The sequence below is a fragment of the Hordeum vulgare genome, chromosome 5H (genome assembly GCF_904849725.1).
Source record: "Hordeum vulgare subsp. vulgare chromosome 5H, MorexV3_pseudomolecules_assembly, whole genome shotgun sequence".
NCBI classification, from domain to species: Eukaryota; Viridiplantae; Streptophyta; class Magnoliopsida; order Poales; family Poaceae; genus Hordeum; species Hordeum vulgare.
Window position 1 is genome coordinate 551,278,167 of NC_058522.1, and position 22,391 is coordinate 551,300,557.

The 22,391-nt window shown below is 44.3% G+C and overlaps 1 pseudogene; it reads left to right on the top strand.

Annotated features, from left to right (window-relative positions):
• The window catches only part of LOC123397257, a 57,692-nt pseudogene that overhangs the window by 132 nt on the left and 35,169 nt on the right, over window positions 1-22,391 (top strand).

The following is a 22,391-nucleotide window of genomic DNA, read 5'->3' on the forward strand; positions in this document are numbered from 1 at the left end:
GGAAACTATTTTTCAGGTCAAGTCCGTGTATCCAGCATATTAGTCGAAGCTAACCAACTCAGTCTTTGCTTCTTTACTTTCATAAGATGGACCTTCGAGAAAGTACAGTGACATTAATGATCCAAAGGGATGACAGATCAAAGTGGTTATCATACAACAATCATAACATAAACTGCTTTGCTGAGGGTGAGATAAGAGGAATTACCAGCAACTACAAAACCATCATTGGAAAAGGCGGTTTCGGAGAAGTTTACAAAGGTGTTCTCGAAGATGGAAGAATAGTTGCAGTCAAGAAATTTATGTGTAATGTAGAAGAAAATTTTGCCAAAGAGCTGAAAGTTCACTGTGAAATCAACCACAAGAATGTAGTTAGGCTTATAGGCTACTGTGCCGAGGAAAATGCCCTAATGATAGTCAGTGAGTATATATCTAAAGGGAACCTTAGCGATGTTCTTCACCATGAATGCATTCCCATCACATTGGATACACGACTGCGGATCGCGGTGGAGTGTTCAGAGGCATTGTGTTACATGCATTCACAAATGTATACTCAGGTCATTCATGGTGATATCAAGCCTGCCAATATACTATTAGATGACAACTTCAATGCAAAAATATCTGACTTTGGAATATCAAGACTTGTCAACACAGACTCGGACGTTTTCACTGAGCATGTAATTGGGAGCATAGGTTACATGGACCCTTTGTTTGCTCGCAGCGGGCGTCTTACCTCAAAGAGCGATGTTTACAGCTTCGGAATCGTTCTTGTTGAATTGATTACAAAGAAAAAGGCAACGATAAGAAATGGGGAGGCCGGCATAGTTGAATGTTTCACCCAAGCTCTTCTAACAGGGAAGAGAAAGGTGAGAGAGTTGTTCGATGTTGAAATTTCAAGCCAGAATAACATGAAGGTCCTTGAAGGCGTTGCAAAGCTTGCAGGACATTGTTTGAGGATGGACATGGATAGACGCCCTGAGATGATAGATGTGGCAGAACGTCTTCGGGCACTTAGGAAAACACAATTTCACGGGAAACAAACACTAACTATTTTCCCTTGGGGGTGGAGGAACAAGCCAGCAGCTCAAAACAACTGCCAATCTTCTAGCTCAGTTACGCCTCAATCTTTGCCATCCAACTTGTGCCGCCATTACTCACTCAGGGAGATGAAATCCGCGACAAACAACTTTGATGAGTCACACCTTGTTTGTGTGGGTGGATCTCATGAAGTTTACTTTGGAGGGATTGATGGGGGAGCAACCAAGTTGGCCATCAAACGTGCCAGTGTTGAGAAGGATGTCAATAAGTTTCATATAGAGATAGCGATGATAGCAAAGCTCTGCCACCATCATCTCGTATCACTGGTCGGTTACTGCAAAGAGGAAAACGAGAAGATACTGATCTATGACTACATGGTTCGTGGCACCCTGCGTGGGAATCTTTACGATAACAGAACCGAGGAGCCACCGCTTACTTGGAGGCAGCGTCTAGACATCTGCATCGGTGCTGCTCGTGCCCTGCATTACCTTCACGAGTGTTCCATCGTCCCTAATGATGTATCGACGACGAACATTCTCCTAGATGAGAGATTGGTTGGCAAGGTTTTAAGTAAAGTCTCACTGCCACAGGATGTCACACGTGAAATAGGTAAAGGTTGCTTCGATCCTGAATTATTCCTCACATGGGAACTCACAGAGAAATCGAATGTGTATTCTTTTGGTGCTGTGTTGTTTGAGGTTTTATGTGCTCGGGCTGCTTGGGATCCCAGTCTTCCAAAAAGACAAGCTAACTTGGTGGAATGTTTCCTTGATTGCCAGAAGAAGGGCATCCTTTTTCTGATTGTTGATCCCTATCTTGAAGGAAAGATTGCTCCGCGGTGCTTCAAGAAGTTTGTTGAGATTGCGGGGAAATGTGTTAGTAATCGTGGCATCGATCGCCCTTCAATGCAAGAAGTGCTGGAGAACCTGGAGGTGTGCCTTGCAGAACAAATAGGAAGCCTTGGTGATGAGATGCCGGACGATAACAACATTAATTATGATCTTTCAAGGAAAGAACAACAGCTGAACCTGGAGGTGTACCTTTCAGAAGACGATGATTCCAGCTGTTGTAGTGAGATATCGGCATTCGGAGTTGCTGATAGCATGGATTCCGAATTGTTAATGACTTAATGGGCAAGCAAAAAGTGTTTTCATGGCCAATTTTCCTACTGTTAATGTTCATGACAGAGAGAAATATTCTGTAAATGTATACTCATATTGTGCCCCTTTCTTTCTGAAGCAAGTACTCCTGTCTTCTGTCTTGTGTTCATGACAGGAGTATTGTGTATTCTGTCTTCCCTCTTCTTCTTTTTTGTTTTTTTAATTCTTCTTCATGATTTTCCTCATCCGGGTGTTGTAATGGATTTGTTCCTGTGTTTTGCCTGCACTGTGGCAATATGCCCGGAACTGGTCATTTACGATCTTTGGTGGCTCGCCTATTGCATTATCGTCAGCAATCGTCCCGCAAACAGGTGTGCCATCAGTGTTTTTGGACGATAACTGGGTTAGTTAACATGCTGGAATTTTCCCATTTCACGTAAGCCTGACTATGGTTCATGTGGAAATTATATGCTACCTTCTGGTATTCGGCTGGAATCATGGATAAAACTGGTTCCTTTCTTTGGTCCTGAAGAAGATACAGTTGATATGGCTAGGACCTTGGTTTCTTCTCAACTTCAGTATGCAGAAGAAGCTGCGTAGAAAGCCGAAGCAGCTCAGAAGCGAGCAACAGATATATTATAGCTCCAGGTCTCAGGGGCAGTGCAAATAATGAATGGCCTAGAGCTGTCCCAGCATGAACCCTGGCTGGGTGTTTGACAATAATAATTACATTAGTTGTTGAGATGGCCAAATTTGCGGGGTTTTTTTTCCCGAGGGAACTACCACGGGCAAAATCCGGCCTGAATCCTATCCATAGATTCCATATGGCGGAGATCAGCACCGTAGAACCAACTTTGCAAAGGTGAGAGGCGTCCCAAAGATCATGAACCCTGCTGCAACTGTCGACATGGGAGTGAAAAAAAACGGCTGGGCAAGGCCATCCAAGTCCATCCGATCTCAGGCGATGCCAAATATACGGTGTAGCAGTACTACACACAAACACAGCGTAGTCCGAGAGAACCAACTGCTACACAGGGAAGGCACAAATCCTCGGTATTCAGAAAGAGAAACATGCCATCAGTTCAAGCTTTGATTCTTAAAAAAAGCAAAAAAAAGAATAAAGAGAAAAGTTCACATTTCAACCCTGATCTAACCAGTCGGTTTGATTTACAACCCTCAACTTTAAAACCAATCGAAATACATCCCCAACTAACCACTCGGTGCAAAAGTCAACCCTGGTCTCGGTTTTGAGTGGGTCAAGTGGTCTTGACCATAGTCAACGCTGACTGGGCAGGCCAACTCAGCAGGCATTCTCTCCCTTTATCCCTGTTGAATGTAAATGAGAGAATGTGAAACTTGTCTCTTGCATTGATCCCAAAACTGGGTATTTATACATGGGTAAGCGTCTCTTGGAGACACCGATTACAAGGGTTGCGACTGTTCGCAATGTCGGTAAATAAAAGAGGCGGCTCTACGGGAAAGGAGGCGTCCGGACACATGCGTCCGTACGGCGCTTTGGGCAAAATGTAACTGCCCTTTGGCAGTTATAATCTATTTCTAACACTCCCCCTTGCACAAAGCACCTTCTTGCATGTCTTGTATTCCATGTATAATCTTCGAAATAGTTGGTCTTGATCACAAGTGTATATTGATTTGAATAACTCCTCCAAAACCCTGTGGGAAAAAATGAGGAGAGTAGTGTGTAGGATATGTTGCTAAAACTCCTTTAAACCCAGTGAAAAAAATAATGAGAAAATGGCGCAACATATATTGATTATTGTCTCTTTGATAACTCATATGAGAAAACCTTAATAAAGGAAAACCCCATATGCGAGTTTAGAGAACAATAAATATGTCTTGTATACTTCCTTTGAAAACCCCGGTGGGGAAAATAGAAAAGTATGACATATTGTATTTGAAGTTGTTAATATCTCCCCCAAAAACCATTTGGGAAAAATGTGAGGAGAATAGTATTTGATATGTTGTTAAAACTCCTTAAAACCCAGTGGGAAAAATAAGAAGAAAATGATACAACATATGATGGTGATTGTCTCTTTGATAACTTATATGAGAAAACCTCGAGAGGATAAAACTCATTGGTAAGTTGAGAGGACATTTTATATGCCATGTATACATCCCTTAAAAACCCCGATGGGGAAAAATAGGATTCCGTCTTTAGATTCCGTCTTATATCCTTCATCTTAGATTCCGTCTTTAGATGATTACGTGCTTCATCAACATAAACTTATTTGATGAATGCCATATTTAGGCTTAATGAACAGGTGTGGACAATCATCATTGTTAGAGTAATCCTTTTGTATAAGGAACTCACTAAGTCGGTTGTACCAAATTTGTTATGACTATTGTAAGTCATGAGGTGACTTATTGAGTTTACACTATGTATGTTGTGATTTGTATTTGGATTCAGAATGGCAATTCCCTCGGGGAACATATATGTCTGAATCAAGTGACACACGAATATATATGGTCACTACATCTATCAACTGCATAAATAGATGATTGTGCTGCCATTTGAGACAAGTTATCGGAAAGTGATATCACTTGTGTCTGGAGAATGGATTTTGGGTATCTGCGTGAACCCTTATGCTACATTCCTTGCTATTGACTCACCACCTTGTTGTTCTCAATCCGTTTTTGGACGAAAACTGGTGTAGGTATTCCTTTTGTGTATACCTTCCTTTATTGAGCAAGGATGTTTCTCCCTGGATTGCATCCTTTGACTAAGTCCAGTCCAAACGAGTGTTTTAACTCTGCCATGGCCATGGTCTTTGGATCTGGATCTTGATAAGGTTGTTTGCAATATGATGGAGAAGTGTATGTCGACAATTGTAGGCTTTAGTTATATGATTCTCCAGAATGTATATAGCTAGTGAAAATCTTGTTTACCCTTGGTGACTCTTCGTGGTTTCCCAATACGGTCGAGTCTAGGTATTCCGATATCCCAGTCATTGTGTGCACTATTGAGCTGGGTTGTGGTGGTTTTTCATCCACTGGGTGTATACTACCCATTTTGTGTCTATCAACGTGAAGTTGACTTGCATTTACTGAGTATGAGGGTTTCTCCCTCACTTTCCTTTGTTGCTTGCGAGAAGCTGAATCCTTCTTTGTGGCCATAGTTCTCCCCATCTTGCTTTGAACAAGTTGTTGAGTGGTTTTTGTTGGTACCTCCACTCTTTCGGGCACAATTGTTGCAAGATTATAGGATTTTAGATATATTTGTAGTCAGTAAAGGAATTTGGCAGGCTATTTGCAATCTGTTGCAAAATAGTTATTTTTTGAACGTGATGTTCAATGTATTGAGTACGTTAATTTGAGGTAGAAATGTGTTGAACATTCCCGCTGATTTCCTGGCATTCTTTTTTTTTGGTACTTAAAATCTCCCCGTAATGCCTGGAAATCTTCCTCACTAAGCATACTAGCCTTGAATAACTCCCCCTGATAGGGGCTTGAGGTATTTGACGGAATAGAGTTATTCCTCACATAGATCCCAATTTTTCATGAAGGGCCATTGATGTATGCCGCGGTGGTGATATTGGTATGCAACCAAATAATCGCAGATGGGAAATACTTTTAATTTGCACGTACTATGTTTATAGGGAGGATACTACGAGATGTAGTATGCTGCAGTTGAATCATGTCAGCCTGGTGTAACACTGCATGACTTGTTCGCAACATGTATTGCACGTTTAATGTATGTGCAATACAATTTTGATGATAGAGAGGGAATATTGCGTTTAAATGCTTATCATATCCGTTGCTTTGGTAAAAAGGAGATACTCCTCTTAGTTGTCATCATAGTTTCAATATGGAAACCGTTTTGACGGATATCTCTATATCTTGTAAGGTACAAATTAAATCAAGATAATATATAGTGTTCTCAATTAGTACTTGAGTACCCTTAGGGAGTAAAATTTTGGCACAACTAGGGCCAACAATTATTGTATCGCGTCTAGCGATTGATATCCCCATGTATAGAGTTTGTGGTTACATTGTCCACAAAGATAATTTTCTCTTCCATCGGATTGACTGTCGTAAAATTCTATATATTGAGGTGTAGAATTTTCAGCGATGAAAACTTTCATTGGATATATAGAATACACAACTTTTATTGATAGCAAAGTGCTGATACAATATATATTGTGCTTTACAATATATGGTGATGACAACAACAATAATAATATGTTTTTATTGCAACAATATGATGGATGTAAATATATTATCTAATGGAGGTGATCTACTAGTGAAAGTCATCGAATACGTCGTTTGATGCATATCCGATCATCATATTCTCCATGTCCTTGGAGTCATGTGGTAGATGGAATTTCTCGGTGTTGCTTAGTTCTTCTTGAACATCTTGCGAACATCCAGCTTCCATGTTATTACCAGGTTGAAGATTGAAGTGGGCTTCATATCTTGCTCCTTGGGCTGGTCTGTTACGTCTCATGGATTGCACGTAGAGGTTTACCAGATGTTTTGGGGTGCGGCATTTTTTAGTGATATGCTTGTAGCATCCACATTTCTGGCAAAGATTAGTTTTATCAAACTTGTTCCTTGCTACGCCTTTTCCCTTGTCTGGATTGTGTGGCTTGTTCTTCTTGTTGCGGTAGCTGTTACCATTGAAGTTCTTGTTTTGGCCATTGAATTGACCATTAAACTAATTGTTTTTCTGAAAATTTGCATGTACTTCAGGTAGAGGGGCAGCCCCAACCGGGCGATGATGACTATTCTTCAAAAGAAGTTCATCATGTTTCTCTGCTTGGAGGAGTACATGTATAAGTTCAGAATAAACTTGGTAATCCCTTGAACGATATTGTTGTTGTAGGATCCTATCAGCCGGGAGCATAGTTGATAGAGTCTTTTCTATCTTCTCCACTTCTGAAGGTTCTTTCTCACAAAAGCGCAACTTTGAACAAATCTTGTGAACCGCATGATTATAATCTCCGATGGATTTGAAATCCTAGAGTCTTAAATGGGTCCACTCATGAGTGGCTTCAGGTAGTATAACTGCCTTTTGCCGTTCATATCGAGTTTTGAGTGCTTGCCACATATTGCTTGGAGATTCCTCCATTAAATATTCAGATTTCAGATCTGGGTGAATATGGTTCCTTATAATATATAAAGCACCATATTTTTGTTGCTCGGTTAATTGTGCAACTCCCTGCGGAAGAGGATCCCCAGGTGGTATGAGTGCAGCTGCAATTCCACGGGATGAAAGACTAACTTTAACATCCATAGCCCATGTAGGGTAGTTATGTCCGTCGAGCGCAAGCTCTTCAAATTCTTTGACGGTCATTTTGTCCTACATGAATGAGAACCAGGGATTTGTAAATTTACTTGTATGTAAATTAAAATCATCATGGTTATGTTGTAATAAAATTTGTAAAATCGTGAGTTCAAGTGAAGACTTGAATTTTGTTTGGTGTAGACCACAAACATCTATCAATTTATTTTCGAGATATTTGTCTCGTTTCGAGATATCAACATTTGGAGTCCGTCTCGCCTTTTGATAGTCACTTCACATTTTTTTTTCATATCAATTCAATTCGAATTAAGTCACTTTGTGCCTTTTAGGCAATTTTGAACTTAATTGATGGTGAGTTGATATTTAACTTTGCAAGAAAATAAATTTCAATTGCAAAAATAATATTATTGTACCCATTATATATGTTATAGGGATTGCAGAGTGCAAACACATTGAACATATAATGATTTGCAGACACAACATAAGTCTAAAACATTAATATACAAAGGTCCAAAACATGACAAGTACTTAATAAAAGTAGTAATAGCGCTAGTTGACCAATATCTTAAACTGCTCATGTAAACGAGCTGTTAAATAAATACTTTGCTGGTAGCCAAGCCCAACACGTAATTAACTGGGCCTATTAGGCAGGCTAGAAAGGACAAGATCGGTTGATACTTTGATCGGATAAGGGGAGGACACGGACACAGGGGAAATAAAATATCGAACATACAAGGTTCTTCTCCGTTGCTGTTCCATACGGAAACAGTTTCCCCAAATCACGAGTGCTACCAAGCGCCGGAGATTGTCACCGGGAGGGGGGGGGGGGTTGGCGGGCCGCGTCCCGACGGGCGCCGCCGGTCGGAATCGGCTACCGCGACTCATTCGGCCGAGCCGCTGGGGGGGCTCGCTAGGAGGCAGCGGCCATGGGTGCGGCTGCATCGCAAGGATGCGAGCGGGAGCAGCGTCCGCCGCCGTCTCTCCCTCGCGGCGCTGTCCAACTCGGTTTGGGGGGGGGGAGCCTTCCCCCCTTGGACTCGGCCGACCCCCTTGGGGCTCCTTGAGCCCCAAGGCAAGGTCCCCTCCCTCCCACCTATATATACGGAGGTTTTAGGGCTGATTTGAGACGACTTTTCCACGGCAGCCCGACCACATACCTCCACGGTTTTTCCTCTAGATCGCGTTTCTGCGGAGCTCGGGCGGAGCCCTGCTGAGACAAGGTCATCACCAACCTCCGGAGCGCCGTCACGCTGTCGGAGAACTCTTCTACCTCTCCGTCTCTCTTGCTGGATCAAGAAGGCCGAGATCATCGTCGAGCTGTACGTGTGCTGAACGCGGAGGTGCCGTCCGTTCGGTACTAGATCGTGGGACTGATCGCGGGATTGTTCGCGGGGCGGATCGAGGGACGTGAGGACGTTCCACTACATCAACCGCGTTCACTAACGCTTCTGCTGTACGGTCTACAAGGGTACGTAGATCACTCATCCCCTCTCGTAGATGGACATCACCATGATAGGTCTTCGTGCGCGTAGGAATTTTTTTGTTTCCCATGCGACGTTCCCCAACAATAATCACCTACATTGAACTCACGCTTTTGTATCCTTTTATCATGCCACCTCTTAACCTTTTCTTTGAACAACTTGGCATTTTCATATGCCTGAGCTCTCCATTCATCAAGTGAGCTAATATCGAATAACCTCTTCTCACCAGCAAGTGTGAAATCAAAGTTGAGCTCTTTGATTGCCCAATAAGCTTTATGCTCTAGCTCAACAGGTAAATGACATGCTTTACCGTAAACCATTTTGTACGGAGACATGCCCATGGGATTCTTATAAGCAGTTCTATAAGCCCACAGTGCATCGTCAAGCTTCTTAGACCAATTCTTTCCAGACCTATTGACAGTCTTTTGCAGAATTAGTTTAATCTCTCTATTGCTTAGCTCTACTTGACCACTCGACTGAGGATGATAGGGAGATGCAATTCTATGATTGACATCATACTTAGCAAGCGTTTTACGGAAAGCACCATGAATGAAATGTGAACCACCATGAGTCATTAGATATCTAGGGACTCCAAATCTAGGGAAAATAACTTCTTTAGGCATCCTGATAGAAGTGTTGTGATCAGCACTACTAGTTGGGATAGCTTCTACCCACTTAGTAACGTAATCAACAACAACTAGGATATGAGTATACCCGTTGGATTTTGGAAAAGGTCCCATATAATCAAAACCCCAAACATCAAATGGTTCAATGACAAGTGAATAATTCATAGGAATTTCCTGACGTTTACTGATATTACCTATTCTTTGACATTCGTCACAAGACAAGACAAACTTACGGGCATCCTTGAAGAGAGTGGGCCAATAGAAACCTGATTGCAATACCTTGTGTGCAGTTCTGTCTCCGCATGGTGTGCTCCGTAAGCCTCGGAGTGACACTTTTGTAGGATTTGTCCCTGTTCATGTTCAGGTACACAACGTCTAATGACACCATCTACTCCTTCTTTATAAAGGTGAGGATCATCCCAAAAGTAATGTCTCAAATCAAAGAAGAATTTCTTCTTTTGCTGGTATGTGAAACTAGGTGGTATATATTTGGCAACGATATACTTTGCATAATCAGCATACCACGGTGTATACGTGAAGCATTGATGACATTCAGTTGCTCATCAGGGAAGCTATCATCAATCGTTGTGGGTCATCAAGAACATTCTCCAACCTAGACAAGTTATCTGCTACGGGGTTCTGAGCATCCTTCCTATCAACAACATGCAAATCAAATTCTTGTAGCAAGAGAACCCATCTGATAAGTCTAGGTTTAGCGTCTTTCTTTTCCATGAGGTACTTAATAGCAGCGTGATTAGTGTGAATAGTGACTTTGGAATCAACTATGTAAGATCTGAACTTTCACATGCAAACACGACTGCTAAAAATTCCTTTTCAGTAGTAGCATAGTTTCTTTGGGCACTGTCTAGAGTTTTACTAGCATAGTGAATAACATTCAACTTCTTATCAACTCTTTGTCCTAGAACAGCGCCAACAGGATAATCACTAGCATCACACATGATTTCAAAAGGTAAGTTCCAATCAGGTGGTTGAACAATAGGTGCAGTTATCAAGGCCTTCTTAAGTATTCCGAAGGCTTCCTCACAATGATCATCAAAAACAAAAGGAATATCCTTTTGCAAGAGATTGGTAAGAGGCCTAGAAATCTTAGAGAAGTCTTTAATGAATCTTCTATAGAAACCAGCATGACCAAGGAAACTTCTTATACCTTTGATATCTGTGGGGCGTGGCATTTTCTCGATCGCATCAACCTTAGCCTTATCGACTTCAATACCTTTTTCAGAAATTTTATGTCCTAAGACGATGCCTTCATTAACCATAAAGTGGCACTTCTCCCTATTCAAGACAAGGTTGGTATCTTTATATATCTGTAAGACTCGATCAAGGTTGCTGAGGCATTCATCAAAAAAAGACCCGTAAACAGAGAAGTCATCCATGAAAACCTCAACAATCTTTTCACAAAAGTCAGAGAATATAGCCATCATACATCTTTGAAAGGTAGCAGGTGCATTACATAAGCCAAAAGGCATACGTCTGTAAGCAAAGGTACCGAAAGGGAAGGTGAAAGTGGTTTTCTCCTGATCAGATTGTGCAACAGGTATTTGGGAGAAACCAGAATAACCATCTAGAAAGCAGAAGTGTGTGTGTTTAGACAGTCTTTCTAGCATTTGGTCGATAAAAGGCAAAGGGTAATGATCTTTCCTAGTGGCTTTATTCAATTTCCTAAAATTGATCACCATCCTATAGCCAGTAATAATCCTCTATGGGCTCAATTCATCTTTATCATTAGGGACAACGGTAATACCTCCCTTCTTAGGGACACAATGCACCGGACTCACCCAATCACTATGAGTAACAGGATAGATAATACCTGCTTCCACAAGCTTTAGTATTTCTTTTCTTACTACCTCCTTCATCTTAGGATTTAATCTCCGTTGATGATTGACAACTGGTTTGGAATCAGGATCGGTTTTAATCTTGTGCTGGCATAGAGTGGGACTAATGCCCTTAAGATCATCAAGAGTATATCCAATAGCAGCACGGTGCTTCCTTAGAGTTTTTAGTAACTTCTTTTCTTCATGCTCTGAGAGGCTAGCACTAATAATAACATGATATATCTCTTTTTCATCAAGATAAGCATACTTAAGAGTATCAGGCAACTGTTTAAGCTCGAACACAGGATCATCCTTTGGTGGGGGTGGATCGCCAAGCAGTTCAACAAGCAAATTATTCTTAAGGATAGGATGTTGTTCAAAGATAACTCTATCTATCTCATTTCTTTCATCCATATGCATATCATTTTCATGCTCAAGCAAGTATTGCTCTAAAGGATCAGTAGGAGGCACAACAATAGAAGCTAGGGCAATAATTTCATCCTTACTAGGCAACTCTTTTTCATGAGGTTGTCTACCGAACTTGGAGAAATTGAACTCATGTGACACACCTTCAAAGCCAACAGTGACAGTTTGCTTCTCATAGTCAATATGAGCATTGACAGTATTGAGAAAAGGTCTGCCAAATTTGATGGGACAAAAGCTATCTTGTGCGGTAGCAAGAACGAGAAAATCAGCAGGATACTTAGTTTTACCACACAAGACTTCAACATCTCTAACAATTCCCAAAGGGCGGATAGTATCTCTATTGGCAAGCTGAATAGTGACATCAATGGGTTCTATCTCGACAGGTGCAATCTCGTCTTTGATTTCATCATATAAAGATTGAGGTATTGCACTAACACTAGCACCCACGTCACATAAACCATGATAACAATGATCTCCTATCTTAACAGAAACAACAGGCGTGCCAACAACAGGCCTATGTTTGTCTCTAGCATGTGGTTTAGCAATTCTAGCAGCATCTTCACAGAAGTGAATATCATGGCCATCAACATTGCCGGACAGGAGATCTTTGATAATAGCAATGCTAGGTTCAACTCTAATTTTCTCAGGGGGTGTAGGTGTTCTAATGTAGCCCCTACGTATCACAGTTGAAACTTTAGAATGATCCCTTATCCTAACAGGGAAATGTGGTTTCTCAATGTAAGCACAGGGAACAATAGGATCATTATGAGCAATGACTTTCTCTTCAACTGGATTGGGTTTAAGTACATTGACTTCTAGGGGAGGATGATATTTAAACCACTTCTCTTTAGGGAGATCAATATGAGAAGCAAATGATTCACACAATGAAGCTACTATCTCAGAGTCAAGTCCATACTTAGCGCTAAATCACAAAAAGTATTTGTTTCAACAAAGGACTTAACGCAATCAAACTTGAAATTCATACCTGACTCCTTACCTTCATCAAACTCCCAATCTTCAGAGTTGCGTTTAATACTTTCCAATAAATTCCATTTAAAGTCAATATCTCTCTTCATAAAAGAACCGGTACAAGAAGTGTCAAGCATGGTGTGATTATCATGAGAAAGCCGAGCATACAAGTTCTGAATGATAATTTCTCTCGAGAGCTCATGGTTGGGGCATGAATATAACATTGATTTAAGCCTCCCCCAAGCTTGAGCGATGCTTTATCTGTCATGAGGCCAAAAATTATAAATATAATTCCGATCACGATGTACTAGATGCATAGGATAAAACTTTTTATGAAATTCCAATTTCAACCGGTTGTAGTTCCATGATCCAGTATCATCACATAGCCTATACCATGTCAATGCTTTATCCCTCAAAGATAAGGGAAAAACCTTCTTCTTGACCTCATCCTCAGCCAAACATGCCCAAAGGAAATTCATAACAAGTATTTTCAGTAGGTGCAGCAGGTTGAGGAGCAACTCCTTGTGCTTCCGTTCGAGGTAAAGATACCCCGAACAAGCTCCTCAAAGGATTAGTTTCCATAGTGACAAGTGACAATAAATTTCAGCACACTATATAAATGTTTCCTTACCAAAGGCGCTTCACTCCCCGACAACGGCGCCAGAAAAGAGTCTTGATGACCCACAAGTATAGGGGATCTATCGTAGCCCTTTTGATAAGTAAGAGTGTCGAACCCAACGAGGAGCAGAAGGATCTGACAAGTGGTTTTCAGCAAGGTATTCTCTGCAAGCACTGAAATTATCGGTAACAAATAGTTGTGTGATAAGATGATTCGTAGCAAGTAGCAAGTAACAAAGGTGCAGCAAGATGGCCCAATCCCTTTTGTAGCAAGGGACAAGCCTGGACAAACTCTTATAGGAGGTAAAGCGCTCCCGAGGACACATGGGAATTTCTATCAAGCTAGTTTTCATTAAGTTCATATGATCCGCGTTCGCTACTTTGATAGTTTGATATGTGGGTGGACCGGTGCTTGGGTGCAGCCCCTACTTGGACAAACCTCCCACTTATGATTAACCCCTCTCGCAAGAATCCGCAACTACGAAAGAAGAATTAAGACAAAGTCTAACCATAGCATTAAATTAGTGGATCCAAAACAACCCCTTACGAAGCAACGCATAAACTAGGGTTTAAGCTTCTGTCACTCTAGCAACCCATCATCTACTTACTACTTCCCAATGCCTTCCTCTAGGCCCAAATAATGGTGAAGTGTTATGTACTCGACGTTCACATAGCACAACTATAGGAAAAACAACATACAACACATCAAAATATCGAACGAATACCAAATTCACATGACTACTTATATCATGACTTATCCCATGTCCTCAGGAACAAAAGTGACTACTCAGAAAGCATAATCATATTCATGACCAGAGAGGTAATGAATTGCATCAAGGATCTAAACATATAATCTTCCACCGAGTAATCCAACTAGCATCAACTACAAAGAGTAATTAACACTACTAGCAACCTTACAAGTACCAATCGGAGTCGCGAGACGGAGATTGGTTACAAGAGATGAACTAGGGTTTGGAGATGAGATGGTGCTGATGAAGATGTTGATGGTGATGAGTCCCCTCCTATGAGATCAGTGTTGGTGATGACGATGGCGACGATTTCCCCCTACGGGAGGGAAGTTTCCTCGGCAGGACGACCCTGTCGGAGCTCTAGATTGGTTCCGTTCAAGTTCCGCCTTGTGGCGACGGCGATTCCTCCCGAAAACATCCCCTTGATTTTTTGTTTGGAACGAAACCCTTCTGATAGCAAAAGAGGGGTGCCAGAGGGCCAGCAGGCTTGTGGCCTCCCTCTGGTACTTCTTCGGCCCAGTATTTTTTATAAATTCCAAACTAATTTCTCGTTGATTTTCACGGCTTTTGGAGTTGCGCACAATAGGTATCTCAAAATTGCTCCTTTTTCAGGCCAGAATTCCAGTTGCCGACATTCTCCCTCTTCTTGTAAACCTTGCAAAATAGGAGAGAAAAGGCATAAGTATTGTACCGTGAAGTGTAATAACAGCCCATAAAGCGATAAATATCAACATGAAAGTATGATGCAAAATGGACGTATCACTATACTTTATGAAATCTCGTAGCGAGGTTCTCTCTATATACAAACGATTTGCCGCCATGGTTCACACTCAGTTTTCCACGCATATTCGTACTTTCTGTGCTGACTCCACTGGAGAGTATATCTCCCAGATGTTGCAAGCCTTTGTCGCTATCGGCGATGCTAGGTCTACACCTATGGGAATCAACGTGAAACCCTTGTGATCTTAGGGCGGGGAAAGACAATGTCAAGAGCAGAGCTAGCGATCGGCACCCGGCAAGGCTTTTTACCCAGGTTCGGGCCGCTTACGCGTAAAACCCTTCGTCCTGCTCGTCTGGTTGTATTAAGCATTTTTGTTGTTTGTTAAAGTGATTGATGATAACTGTCTTCTGGCCAATCTTCAAAGAGTCTAACCCCTTGTGAATGAGCTAAGGGCCTCCTTTTATAGGCAAGGGGGTCACCTACAGTGCTTAGTGGTAGGTTCACGAGAAGTTACAGTGAACCTAGAGCGGTGCTTATCCATCTACCGTTGTCAGGTGCATTAAATGCACGTCTTGTCCTTGTCATTAACGTGATGGTGAAGACATGTGTCCAGGTGTTTCGACACCTGGACGCCGCGCTGGCGCATGCGGAATGCGCTGGAACTTGGGGGGCGGTGGCACTGTGGCAAGGGCGGTCGCCCTCCAGTGCCTAGCCTCGTCATCCCGGCAAGGGAGCTTGCCGGGGCCTTGGGTCTGCGTCCCGGCAAGGAAGCTTGCCGGGGGCTTCGGTTGTCATCCCGTCGAGGGAGGCTTGCCGAGGTCTTGTGCTTGGTGCGTTCATCACGTCCACTAAATGGGTGTGGCCTTGGTTATCTTCGCGGCAAGGCAGGCTTGTCGGGGCCTTGGTAATCTCGGGGGTGCATCTTGTTTGGATCCTGCCATGCCTTGCCGTCAGGGGCTCTTTGCGCCCGTGCACAAGTCTGGGGCACTAGGGACCCCGGTCTTTAGTGCACCGACACTTGCGGAACACGGTACTCTTGCCCAGTTCTCATGTCCTAGTGCCAATGCTTAGAATGGCATTGCGGAACGCAGGCATCTTCATCTACTTGATATGGCTCATGCACTAATGATTGTCGCTTCCCTTCCACCCCGTTTTTGGGCTCAGGTCGTTTCCGCGTCCACCTATGTCATTAACATTCAACCATCGATTGCCTTGCAGGGTGGCATTCCTATGGAGTGTCTCACTGGTCATTCTCCTGGCTACTTAGCTCCCCGTATGTTTGGGTGTGTATGCTATGTCCTTCTTGCCCCGCAAGAACGCACCAAAATGACTGCTCAGTCCGTCGAGTGTGTTTTTCTTGGCTACAGTGGTAAGCACAAGGGCTATTGCTATTAGTATCTTGTTGGTCGTCGGTTGCACATTTCGCGTGATGTGACTTGCGATGAGTCTCGTTCTTACTACCCCCACCCTTCCTCCTCGTGCTTTTTTGTGGATGATATTTATTTTGTTCTTCTTCCTGATACACCCTCCTATATGCCTCCTGTCTCCCCCCTTTCTTCGACACATATCCCTCTTCCTCATCCACCACCGAGACCACCTTCCCCTCCATCCTCCTGTTGGGTAACGTAGCATAAATTCAAAAAAATTCCTACGCATATTCAGATCTTCCTATGGAGAGACCAGCAATGAGAGAGGGGTGAGTGCATATTCATACCTTTGAAGATCGCTAAGCGGAAGCGTTGCTAGAACGCGGTTGAGGGAGTCGTACTCGCAGCGATTCAGATCTCGGTGAGATTCCGATCTAGTGCCGAACCACGGCACCTCCGCGTTCAACACACGTGCAGCCCGGTGACGTCTCCTACACCTTGATCCAGCAAGGAGGAGGGAGAGGTTGGGGAAGATCTCCGGCAGCACAACGGGGTGGTGTCGATGGAGAGACGAGGTCTCCCGGCAGGGCTTCGCCAAGCACCATGGGAGGATGAGGAAGGAGGAGAGCAGGGCTGCGCCGAGGGGAGAAGAAACCGCGTGCAAAACAGCCCCAAACCACTACGTATTTATAGGAGGAGGGGAGGTGTAATGCCCCAAGTGTAGAACCTTCCCTATTTGGAACCTGTTGCATGTGGGTCCACCTTGTCAGAGATTATGATGTTAAGTTGGTTCCATGATTTCATGTGGTTTCCTTACTATCTCCTTCTCATGCATGCATGCATAGCATATCATTGCATGCCCTTTTTCTTGTGTTGTGCACTATGATTTTCATGTGGTATTTGTGGTCATGATGTTGGATGTGATCTTGTGATAACATATGGTGATGGTGTGTAGAAATAGTGGTTGCTTGGGGATTCCAAAGCTCTTTGCAATTTCAAACCTTTTCCTCTCCTTTTATCTCATGTTCAAAAATTCCTTCTTCCCAGCAGCAACTTAAAAATGTCTTGAGCCTAAAGGTTTTTGTGGAGATGTTGATGTGATGAGTGGGATTTTTATTCTTGGTCTTGGGGGTGAATACATATCACAAAACAGATTAAATATATGCTATTTTGGATTTATGAAAGTAGCCCCATAAATGTTGGAAGTATTTTAGTTAAATAGCTGGTGCATTTTTGGGTCCAGGGCATTTTTCCTTTTTATTTTATCTATGTTATTTTGTCCTATGCCTTTTTTTTCTTTCTCTGATTAAATCTTAAAAGGAAATGGACAGAGGGGTCTATTTCACTATCTGGCGCGCTAAGTGGGCTTCCTCCCACCTAGCGGCCCACTTCTCCTCCCTCCTTTGCAGCCCGTCGCGCGTCCGTCGTCGTTCTCCCGCTTTCCAGCGAGGCAGTGGGCCCCTTCGGTCAGCCTCTCTCTTCCATTCCCCTCTGTTTCACCGGAGAGAGAGCACACGCACATGGCCACCGCGCGCCCCTTGCTTCCCCCCTCGCCCTATAAAGCCCCTTGGCGTCCGTGCCTCGGCTAGGGTTCCCCCTTCCGCTGCCGCTCCACCCAGATCTCTCCTCCCTCCTCTCTGCAGCGTTGCAGTAAGGTAAGCGAGGCGGATCCACCATGGCCGACGGGTGAAGGAGGTCACCGTCGTCGCTGTGGCACCTCCTCCTCCACGTCGAGAGGTCCAGGAGCTCGCGGGCCTCTCCACGGGCTCGTTCCCGCCGCTAGATCGTCGTCCCCGACTCTGCATCATCTTCCTCCCGGAGGCCCTCCTTCTCCGACGAGCTCTGCCGCTGCGCGTCCTTCTACCTGCTACTTCCTCTTCGGCCGCTTCTTCATCGTCCCGTACGTAAGCCAGTGCTCCTCCTCGCTCCTTCCTGTGCTGATTCGTGCACCGTAGCCGTAGGTTCGTTGCGCGCGTGCCTCTGTCGCCGGAGCCGCTGGTCACCGTCGACACGCTGTTATAGCGCCCCTCGGGTGCAGTTAGGTTTAGGAATGGGTTCATGTGGATGTGGGCTTCGTCCCCTCCACGAGCCGGAGTTGGATTCGGCTCGCAGCGCCGGCGAGACCCCTCCCTTGTTCCGGTTAGTCGCCGGTAGCAGATGAGCAGGGGGTTGTCCTCTTTTGTTTTGCAGCGCGTAGTAGTTCAGACGCCGATTCGTAGTGTAGTGGTAGCGTGTTGTCGTGCCTGTTGTGAGGTCGTGGGTTCGATCCCCCCCCCTTCGGCACCCTTTTTGCTTGTTTTATTTCCTCGGCCAGTAGAGAGCGCGGCAGCCTAGTTACCTTGCTAAGCTGCTCTGTTCTGTCGAGCTTATGGGCACAGCAGAGTGGTTTGCACCCAGGTGCAGTACCAGTAGGTCTCAGGTTCGAATCCAGAGCCTACCCCTTATTTTTTTCCCTTGACCTTCCTTATGTTCCTTGCTGTTTTGATTCTCTTGCAGCCCTGTTCATGGTAATATTTGAGGTGTGCTTGCACATGAGAGCTATTTTTTTTTCCTCCTCACTTCAGCTAGGAGGAGTGGGGTTTAGCTAGCCTTGTGAAAACCTGTGATGTTTGCACTTTTGTGGTGTGTAGATACACTTGGTAGGACTTTATGTAAGTTGTTTTGTTACTTGGAAGTTGGTGTGCATTAAGGTGTGTGGGTTTGCACTAGGGCAGCATGTGTAGCCCCATCTTATGAGCTTTAGTGTGGGCTATGTTGTGCTTGTAGTTATATTTGCATGTTTAGATTTAGTGGAGTGTGTTTATGGGTGTGGATGCCTCCCCCTCACAACATGTATTTGGTGTGTATGTGATGCACTAGGTTGCTAGCTATGATTAGCATGAGCAGGTGGAGTTTGCTAGTTAAGCATGGGTAGATTCTTATGGGGGTTGCACCTTGAGGGTGACATGACTCCAAGGGTGTTCCTTGTGGTGCATGTGAGAGTGTGCACCATCACATGCCCATATGTGAGGGTGTGCATACTCCCTTGTTAGCATAGGAGTTATATTATTTGTTGTGCTTGACGCTAGTGATAGTGTGGTAGATGTGTTGGTGTTGTATTTCACCAAGTCTGGGATTCTGGAAACATTTTCTTCCCCTATAGATGAGGATGTGCTGGTCATTCTGTTGAGAACTAGCCTTAGTTCAGTGCTAGGATTTTGAACCTGGTATGTTTGTGAAGCTCCCTGTTAATTTTCAAATCGTTTGGAGTCCAGTAGGTTGTGTTTTGGTTGCTGTAAAAAAGCTTCAGAACAGAAGCAGAAACTCAGGTGCAGGAATTTTCACTAAGTCCCTGAGATCTGTTGGTTTTGGGAAAGTTTGTGGCCTTATATCTTCTAGAGTTTAATTCCTTTTGCTGTGATTCTTGCTGGTGCTTGTAGTGTTCTTGGTTGGCAACAGCCACATATATTATTTGTCATGTTTGAAGACCTGTAGGTATGTTGCATGCAGCTCCCAAAGAGCTAAGATGCAGATTATGTAGTTTTGTCTTTTTGATCGAAGTGTGTGCTTAATTGATGTTGTGGTGTTCTCCCTTGCTCCAATTAATTCATGTTGGGTTGTTACATGTCTTGGCAACCTGGGAATACCAGATTTGTGCCAATTGTGAGTGTGGTGTTGAAACTTCCATGTAGAGCTTCATATCTTGTTCCGTTGGTTCCCGTTGATCCGCAACTCCGTTTGCAATGTCCTTTATATGGTTTTGCACCGTTTTCACGAGCCGCATCTGTTCATGTCGTTCTCATGCATGTCAAAATAGCTTAGTGTTCAGTTCTGTCCAGAAACTTGCAGTAGTTTATTTTGCTTGTGCTAGTGATAGAATAGTGGTGCATGTTCAAATTTCATCTCATGAATCATGTGATTGTTGCATATTGTGGTGCTGCTGTTCATTGGCTGTTATTCTTATGTTGGGTAGCACCGGGAGCGGAGAACGAATACGTGGAGTCAGGAGAGTACGTGCAGGACGACCCAGAACCATTCCAAGCTGAGGATATCACAGGCAAGATGATATGACCTTGATTCCATCTCTAGACTTGTTATGCTAGTTTCGTTTCCATGTCATATTGCTCGCTGCCTACCACTGAACTTGAATTGCCTCTTCATGTGCCATGAGCCCAAACACCGTACTCCTTCCTAGCAAACTTGTATGGCTAAGTAGGCTTGCTCACCTTCTAATGTTAGCGTTGCTAGTTGCAGGTGTTTTGACTCATGTGATACCATGAGCTTGATATCATTATGTTTAATTCTGTTATTTATTTAATGCACCTATATACTTGGTAAATGACGGGAGGCCTAGCCTTTTGCCGAGTGCTTTGTTCCGTTATTGCCGCCTTAGTTACCGGTTACCGGTGTTTGATTCCATAATGATCGCTCCTAACACGTTCGGGGTTTTTATGGGGACCCCCTTGATAAATCGCGTAGTGCTAAGGCTTGTCCAGCAGGACCCAACATTGGTGTTAATTTGCTAAGAACCTAATAATAATCTGCATAGGGAGTAGCTACCCCGAGGATCCTTAATCAACAACCCGGGCCAGTGCTCCTCATGAGTGTTGGTCCAATCCAGAGCAGCTTATTACGTTCCCCGGGGCAACTCGGTGTTTTGGCGTGGTAACCATCGCTCATCCGGCGTGTCCTGAGACTGAGATACGCGGCTCTTATCAGGGTCGTCGACACGTCGGGAGGTCCTGCTAGCCTTGTCTTACCTTAGCGGTATATCTTGCGTATAGGAATCCCAATGAAGCTTTGGGTTCCCCCAGAGTTGAGGTTTTCCTCTAAGGAATCCGACGAGATCACAAGATTCGTGATAGAGGATGCCTTTGCGGCGTGTGTTCGTTTGTGATGGACTAGTTGGAGCACCCCTGCAGGGTTTAATCTTTCAGAAAGCCGTGCCCGCGGTTATGTGGCAACTTGGAATATTTTGTTAACATCCGGTTTTAGAGAACTTAAACATAAACTAATAAAAAATGCCAACTCTGTGTGTAACCGTGACTGTCCCTTCGAAGATCCCTCTTCGATCGGGAACACGATGGGGTTATGAATGCCGTAGGTAGGTGTTCAGGATCACTTAGTGATCAAGTAAATCCGATCGTTAGTATAGACCACCTTTACTTCCACTTTGCGTAAGTTAGCCACTTAATCAAGAATAGGTTGCTGCAGCCTGATACACTTTACCCCTACCTTACCCAATAACATGACTAGTTCTGGCACCAAGGTCTTAGATTGTTGAGTCCCCGTGGCTCATGGATTCCTCCGAAACTCCCAACAGGTACAGGTATCCCAGAGGAAGATGATCCCGACGGCACCCAGCTGGCGTGGCAGTACTACGAGGAGATAGACCGCCTTTACGTGAACTATCCACAGGACTGAGCCGTGGTCGTGATCGTGGGCCTGCACCAGGGTAGCATAGCATTTTCCATGTTTTGTAGTCCGTACCGGAACTACCTTGTTTGTATCTGTGTTGTACTCTGAGTTATTAATAAGTAGACAGCTGAATCCCGAATTGTCTACTTGTATTATTATTTTGTGCTATGTTACTTGCTTGCGAAACGCTTAGATGCGCTTCTTTCCTATTCGGGGGCCTCGACCCCCAGATTGGAAAGGACCGCATCTTGGTCCTTACAGGAGGGATGCCACCCCTAGGGCTTCCTCCATAGGTGGTGCGGCCGCCCCCCCATATGGGAGATGCGGCGGCTAGGGCAAGGGGAGGGGGTGGCGCACCCCTTAGGTGGGCCTTAGGCCCACCAGCGCCAGGGTCCCCCCTATCCCTCCTGCGCCTTGGGCCTCTTGTGGGAGGCGCACCAGCCCACTTTGGGCTGGTTGCCCTCCCCCCTTTGGCCCATGCTACCTCTTGGGCCTGGTGGCCCCTCCCGGTGGACCCCCGGGACCATTTCCGGTGGTCCCGGTAGTCCCGATACCCTACTGGTGACGCCCGAAACATTTTCGGTGTCCAAAACCATCCATCCTATATATCAAGCTTTCCCTCTGGACCATTCCGGAGCTCCTCGTGACGTCCGGGATCTCATCCGGGCCTCCAAACAACTTTTGGTAACCTCGTATAACATTTCCCTATAACCCTAGCGTCATCGAACCTTAAGTGTGTAGACCCTACCGGTTCGGGAAACATGCAGACATGACCAAGACGTTCTCCGGTCAATAACCATCAGC